Genomic DNA, 6,430 nt, shown 5'->3' with positions numbered 1-6,430 from the left:
ATGAGCTGATCTGCAAAAAGAAAGCACAAGAGAATGACCAGGTGAGTCAGGTCGATAACATAGAGGTAAACACTAACAAACATTATTATTATTATTATTATATTAAATTAAATTAAATTAAATATATAATAAATTATATATATATATATATATATATATATATATATATATATATATATATATATATATATATATATATATATATATATATACTTCTAGTCTACATAATATGTGTGTGTATATGTATAATTATATTACTATAATTTTCTAGTCTAATAAACTACAAATGGTACTATTTCCTTGGTCACTTATCAGTCTATTTCTCATTTCTCTTGTAGTTTAACAAACTATAAATGGGGCTATTTCCTTGATTCACTTACCAGTCTCTTTCTAATTCAACTTCTAGTCTAATGAACAACAAATGAGATTATTTCCTTGGTTCACTTACCAGTCTATTTCTCAGGTAACTTCTAGTCTAATAATCTACAAATAGGAGATTTATTAATGAAAGTTATTGTATGGTGTTATCAAAGTGACAAGTGTCATACTCACTTAGGGCTGGCACGTGGTCCGGAAAGGGGTATGGTGCATCGGAGGAGTGGGCCTTCTTTGAAGGCCCGGCGACCTCCTCCTCGGGTCCTGTGGCTGGCTCTGCCTCAGGCCTGGTGGCTGGCTCTTCATCTAGTCTGTCAACCTGCGACTCTGAGCACTCCTCCTCCCCAGGGCTGTTGAGGGCCGATAGCAGACTATGTGTTGCCCGTGCAACCTGCCTAGAGAGGGTGGGATTTGACCGCTTCCTCAGCTGCCGGTACCGCCGTGAGAAGCTCTCCCAGAAGCAATGGATAGGAGAAGCTTGCGCTCCTTCACATTCCGCACCTTGTGAAAGACACGAAGGTGTTGGCTTAGCTGATTATAGCCACGAAAGCACAAGGGACAGTCGTCCAAAGCCATATCTACTTTTGTTAAAACACTAAAGGATGAATAGCAAAAGGATGAATGCAAGGGACACTGCCCAAGCATTGGTTACTTATATAACTTTTTAGGTCCCATTTGTAGTCTGTTAATACAACTTTGAGTCTAATACATTAGAGAGCACAATTTGCAGTCTATTTCTCATTACACTTCTAGTTTAATAAACTACAAATTTGACTATTCCTTTGATTCACTCACCAGTTTTTTTTTCATTCTTTTTCTAGTCTAATAAACTACAAATGGGACTATTCCCTTGGATCACTTACCAGTCTATTTCTCATTCAACTTCTAGTCTAATAAACTACAAATAGTACTATTTCCTTGGTCACCTACCAGTCTATTTCTCATTCATTTTCTAGTCTGATAAACTACAAATATGACTCTTTCCTTGATTCAGTTACCAGTCTATTTTTCATACCACCTCTAGTCTAAGAAACTACAAATGTAACTATTTTCTTGGTCACTTACCAGTCTATTTCTCATTCCACTTTTGTTCTAATAAACTGTAAATTACCTTGGTCCCTTACCAGTCTATTTCCCATTCATTTTCTAGTCTAATGACTAATGACATCCACCCCCCTCGCACCTACTCATCCATGCCGGCCAGGGTGCACCCTCCCCGGCTAGAGAAGGCAGCTTGAGGGGGGGTGGAAGTCGGAAGAAATTTTTTTTTTATGAGGCCTAGAGAAAACACTTGTACTGTACTCAGGGCACTCAGGGAATCCATTTTTGTAAGTTTTATCCCATTATACTGTAGAAATATGCATAGAAAAAAGTCAGACCAGGGGGCCGTCTATCCGACACACTAGCCCCATGTCCCTATGACCCCGGGGGTCAAATCGGCCAAAACGGGGCCAAACTGCACCAAACTCGGGACAGAGTAAGACCTCCAGAAGGCCTACCGAACACAGCTGTCCCCCCATCCATAACACCCCGGGGGGCGAATTTATGGCCCCCCACATTTTTGATAGTCAAATGGAAGGAAGAGACCTAGCAACTTGAAACTCGGTGACTTGATAGCCCTCAAAGGGCCCTCTCTGAAGCCACCTCCCCCAAGTCGATAGACCCCCGGGAGCCAGAGATATGGACCCGCAAATGCAAAAAGTCCCCAAATTTGACTGGCCATAACTCACTCGAAAAGAGGAGAAACAACACCAAACTCTGGTCAAAATTAGACCTTTGGGAGCTCTATCCGACGACACTAGCCCCATGTCCCTATGACCCTGGGGGTCCGAGTTACGGCCCCCCCAAAATGTGGAATTTGAACCATTATAACTCAGGAACTGGACCACCCAGGAACTCGAGGGTGGTTGCATACGGTAGGCCTCTCGACCCTCTAAGGATCCCCCGAATTTCAGCCCCGGGTTCCACCGCTTCGCGGAGATATTAGCAAAAAAATAGTACCATCCACCCCCTCGTACCTACTCATCCATGCCGGCCAGGGTGCACGCTCCCTGGCTAGAAAAGGCAGCTCGAGGGGGGTGGAAGTCGGAAGAAATTTTTTTATGAGGCCTAGAGAAAACAGTTGTACTGTACTCAGGGCACTCAGAGGAATCCATTTTTGTAAGTTTTATCCCTTACAAAAATGAGCGTTGAATTTTGGCACACATGTGCACCACATGTGGTGCGTATCTCACTTTTCATTAAATAACAACTGTATTTGCAACAAGGAATGAGATCTGCCATGCTGTGGTGTATTGCGAACTTTTTTCCTGATGCGCCCTCCTGGGGTCTTGGACTCTTCCATGAACGATGCACCCACCTGAGGTCTTTCACAGACGAGGTGATGCACCGAATCAGGTGTGTTTGGTTAAAGAGAGTCATCTAAAACCGGCGTTGGGAAGCCCCGGCCCATGAGCTTGGCAGTTTCCAGGCCAGTAACGGAAGGCACCCATCCTTCCTTTCCTGGAGGGGGGCTAACCGTTGGTGTGGACGGTAGAGACGTAAATCATACCTCTGGCTGACCGCCTGGGCCTTCATACTTACCTGGCAGGGGAGACACCATGATCAAGAAGGCGGTTCACCCAGGGCGAGGCTTGCCCTTTGCACTCCGGCCATGCTGACCCCTGCGAATTCCCCAAATGCGGGAATCTCGACTGCATAATTTATGGTAGTGGGGGACTGCGTTCGCGCTCTCCCCTGAAATTGTTGGTGAAACAAAGCAGAAGAGGTTTTTTTTTGCGTTTTGCGTTTTTTTTTGCGTTTCAGAATGGGGAGTTCTGTCACATGCGAGGTATGTGTTGTGCGCCTGTGAAACAAAGTCAGTTACGCTCTTGAAAAATCGGACCCTGGTGGGTGGTTCAGTTCGAATATAGCACAGACCTTACTTTGAAAGTCGATTGGACTGACTGCAGCCTAGCTGTAGCTGTCTCCATGTTGTTTGGTTGTCCTTTTTCAATTGGTATTAGTTTTGTTGTCGCTTACAGCGCCACCGAGTGGCCTGTCGCAGCGCCCTTTTTTTACCTGGCCTCTGACTGAGCCCCTGCACAGGTGTGCCGATTTGGGTGAACGGATCTCATTCCTTCCTGGAGTTATAGCCATTCGAGCCATCTCAGACACGCCACCTTAGCACGTTTTGAGGTCCCCTCGCCAAGGTGAATGGAAATTTCCACTTTTTTGGGATTATTATTGACAGGCAGACTCCAAAGAAGCTTTCTGTGCTGCTTTGGGTGGGACTGGGCCAAATACCTGGCGCTAGGTTGCAAAAGAAGGTTTTCGACAAAATCCCAAATACCCGAAAATTTTGTCAGAGCGACGAGCCAATCTGAGACCTGCGTCTGGTTCGGCTCGAGCCAAGGATTCCCATGACATAAGGCACGTGGCTCTGCGACGAACCGTTTGGGAATTACGAGCGATGCCGTACTTTCCGTCGCTGCAGTGCCAGCGTCAGGCCGAGCGTGACGAGGCCCGGTGACGTTGCAGACAGGGGAGGGTACTACCATCCCCCAGCGTTTTTAGGTCCCCCAGACTTACCAAAGCCGAGATGGGCATCGCCGTGTCCGGCTTCCTCCCCGCTGCGTCTTAGCGGCATCGCTTCTCGGCCTTTTGGCTAAGATCACGTATCTTGTCGGACGGTTGAGACTGCGATCGCCTCTTGGAGGTTTCCTGACTAGAGATCTTTTTATATCTTGAGTCACACAACTTCGAGAGGTACATTGAACTCTGCTGCTTCGGGCTAAAACAAGTTTTAAGGTAAGGTCTTTTAATTATTTATTTGGTTATTTATTATTGTATTTATTGTTGTTTTAAGTTTTTAGCACCACAGCGTGCGTTTTTTATTCAGGCAGGTTGAGGGGAAGCTCCTTGGAATGTCCCGTATGGACTTTTCCAGCAAGCTGATCCAAAAGACCTTAGCTTTTAGATCTGACGACCTGAATTGTTTGATGACTCTGCCCTTGAACAAAGGATTTGATGTTTAATCAAATTAAACAAACCGCTTCCCTGCTTAATGACTTTTGGCAAAGGTTTGATTCAGTTAACCCTATCAAGTCGATTAACGCGGATACGCGTTTTGAGTCATTTTCTCCTGATAACCCCGAAAAGAACTTAAATTACACTTTCAGTTTTAATCGTACAGATAAGAGCAATACATCAATCGAATCTGTAAAGGGTCTACTTTTTTTTGGATACAGACATAATAACAACAAAACTTTGTGCACTTATAAAATAAAGATAACAAACAAGGTGCGCTGTCTGCAGCCTTTGTCTGCGCTGATCTTCTTTTACAAACACGTCATTTAAATGAACTGTAACTCCGTGAATACTCAACGAAAATACATGAGAGAGATATCTATAGAAAGCTTGACATGTCTATTTTTAAACTAAACAAGTGCCGCCGAAAACAGATATTCTGTGATAAAGTAATCCATATGAAAACAACGCGATGTCTGTTTTTCATGTCTCCCTTCATTATATCTAATGTGACCACGCCCCCGCGCTGAACGCGCTATTCAGATTCAAACTGAAGCGCGCAGCTTGAATACGCCCACACAGAAGAAAAAGCAGCCAGACTGTTCAAGTTTTTTTTATTTTACTGTTTGCTTCGCGATGATAGGAATAACACATAATTCACCCCAAAAAGATGTGATGTGGTTGAGGATTTGAGAAATGGATTTCCTCAGAAAAAAAGAATGAAGCACTTTATTCAGCAGAGATCATAAACACGAGTAAGTCTCTTTTTATTTATTTATATACTTGTACTAGTTTTCACATAACGTGTAAACGTTTTACTAGTTAGACTTTTTCCGAACTATAATTCCTGACTAAATATATAATCAAGTAAAACATTATGAAGTTTCAATAACAATATACAACACTATACCCTTCGAAAGCTTGATGTAAATAATATAAATGTAACAAATAGATAACTGTAACAAATGTAAAAACAATGCTTTTCTTTCCATTTATTCCCCCTAAAAACCCAGAAAAATTTTCTCAGCTCTTTTCAACATTAATAATAATGATGATAATAATAACAACAAACGTTTTTTTTTTTTTTGTAGAAAATAAGATTGTTAAAAGGATTTCTGAAGGATTGTGTGACTGGAGTAAGCATGCCAAACAATTTGTTTGAAAGTCAGCTTTGATTGTTTCTAATAAACTGTTTAACTGCTCCCCCAAGTGGATATTAAATTATGTTGTGGGATAATTAAATATATTCTTAATAAACTACAAACATAAAATTATATAGATTTATTTTGTTCTCACATTCTCTCTTGTAACTCCTCACTCACAGTGGCACAGATGACTGAGAGGCTCATTATGCAGCTCATTATGCAGGCCTTTGTCTTCTCAGGTGTAAATCACAATGATATTCATGGTAGTTGACGCCTACTCGCATATGACTTTTACCAACAAAAAGTGTCTTAGAAAATTTTAAGCAATATATTGTTTTCTGTGAGTGAGTAAACAAGATGATTTTCACATCATTTAGAAAGAAAAATTCTAGGCTACAAGCTCCAGTTCTCAAAAATCCCGGGAACCATTGTTCTTTATGTGTTTTTTTGCCTTATTCAAGCGTTTTAACATTTTTAGTTTTTCACTAACCACGCATAATATTTTTTTTTCTCAAAAACACAATCATGTACATACATGCATTTCACATATTTTTACAGCCCAGTTTGTGCTGATTACAGTGAGATTAGTCTTTACCCATTTAGATATTTATAAGAAACTGAAAAAAGCACAAATGTCAAGGCATGACAAAACTTCTCCAGGCCCCAAAAATACCCTTAGACTCCAGAGGGTTAAAGCCCAGTTCTCCATGTTCACTGTCGAGAAACTTTCTGATAACACACTTAAAACTGTGATTGTAAGGATGTTCAATGAAACAGTGACTGGAGATGATATTTATGTTTGGTTGGGTAGATTTTGCACTGTTCGAGGCCAGCCTGTCAAAGTGTTAGATGAAGATGGCATTTGGACATGCTTCTGGCGAATTCCCATTAAACAATGGGAA

At 41.8% G+C, this 6,430-nt stretch overlaps 1 non-coding gene across 1 annotated transcript; it reads left to right on the top strand.

Annotated features, from left to right (window-relative positions):
- The first annotated feature begins 2,950 nt into the window (after positions 1-2,950).
- LOC132129824 (U1 spliceosomal RNA) lies at positions 2,951-3,114 on the top strand. Its single transcript, XR_009428598.1, has one exon. It is a non-coding gene; the product is annotated as a U1 spliceosomal RNA (small nuclear RNA).
- Positions 3,115-6,430: the final 3,316 nt, after the last annotated feature.

Source organism: Carassius carassius, chromosome 46 (genome assembly GCF_963082965.1).
Source record: "Carassius carassius chromosome 46, fCarCar2.1, whole genome shotgun sequence".
Classification (NCBI taxonomy): Eukaryota; Metazoa; Chordata; class Actinopteri; order Cypriniformes; family Cyprinidae; genus Carassius; species Carassius carassius.
This window is presented reverse-complemented; position numbering and strand designations above follow the sequence as displayed.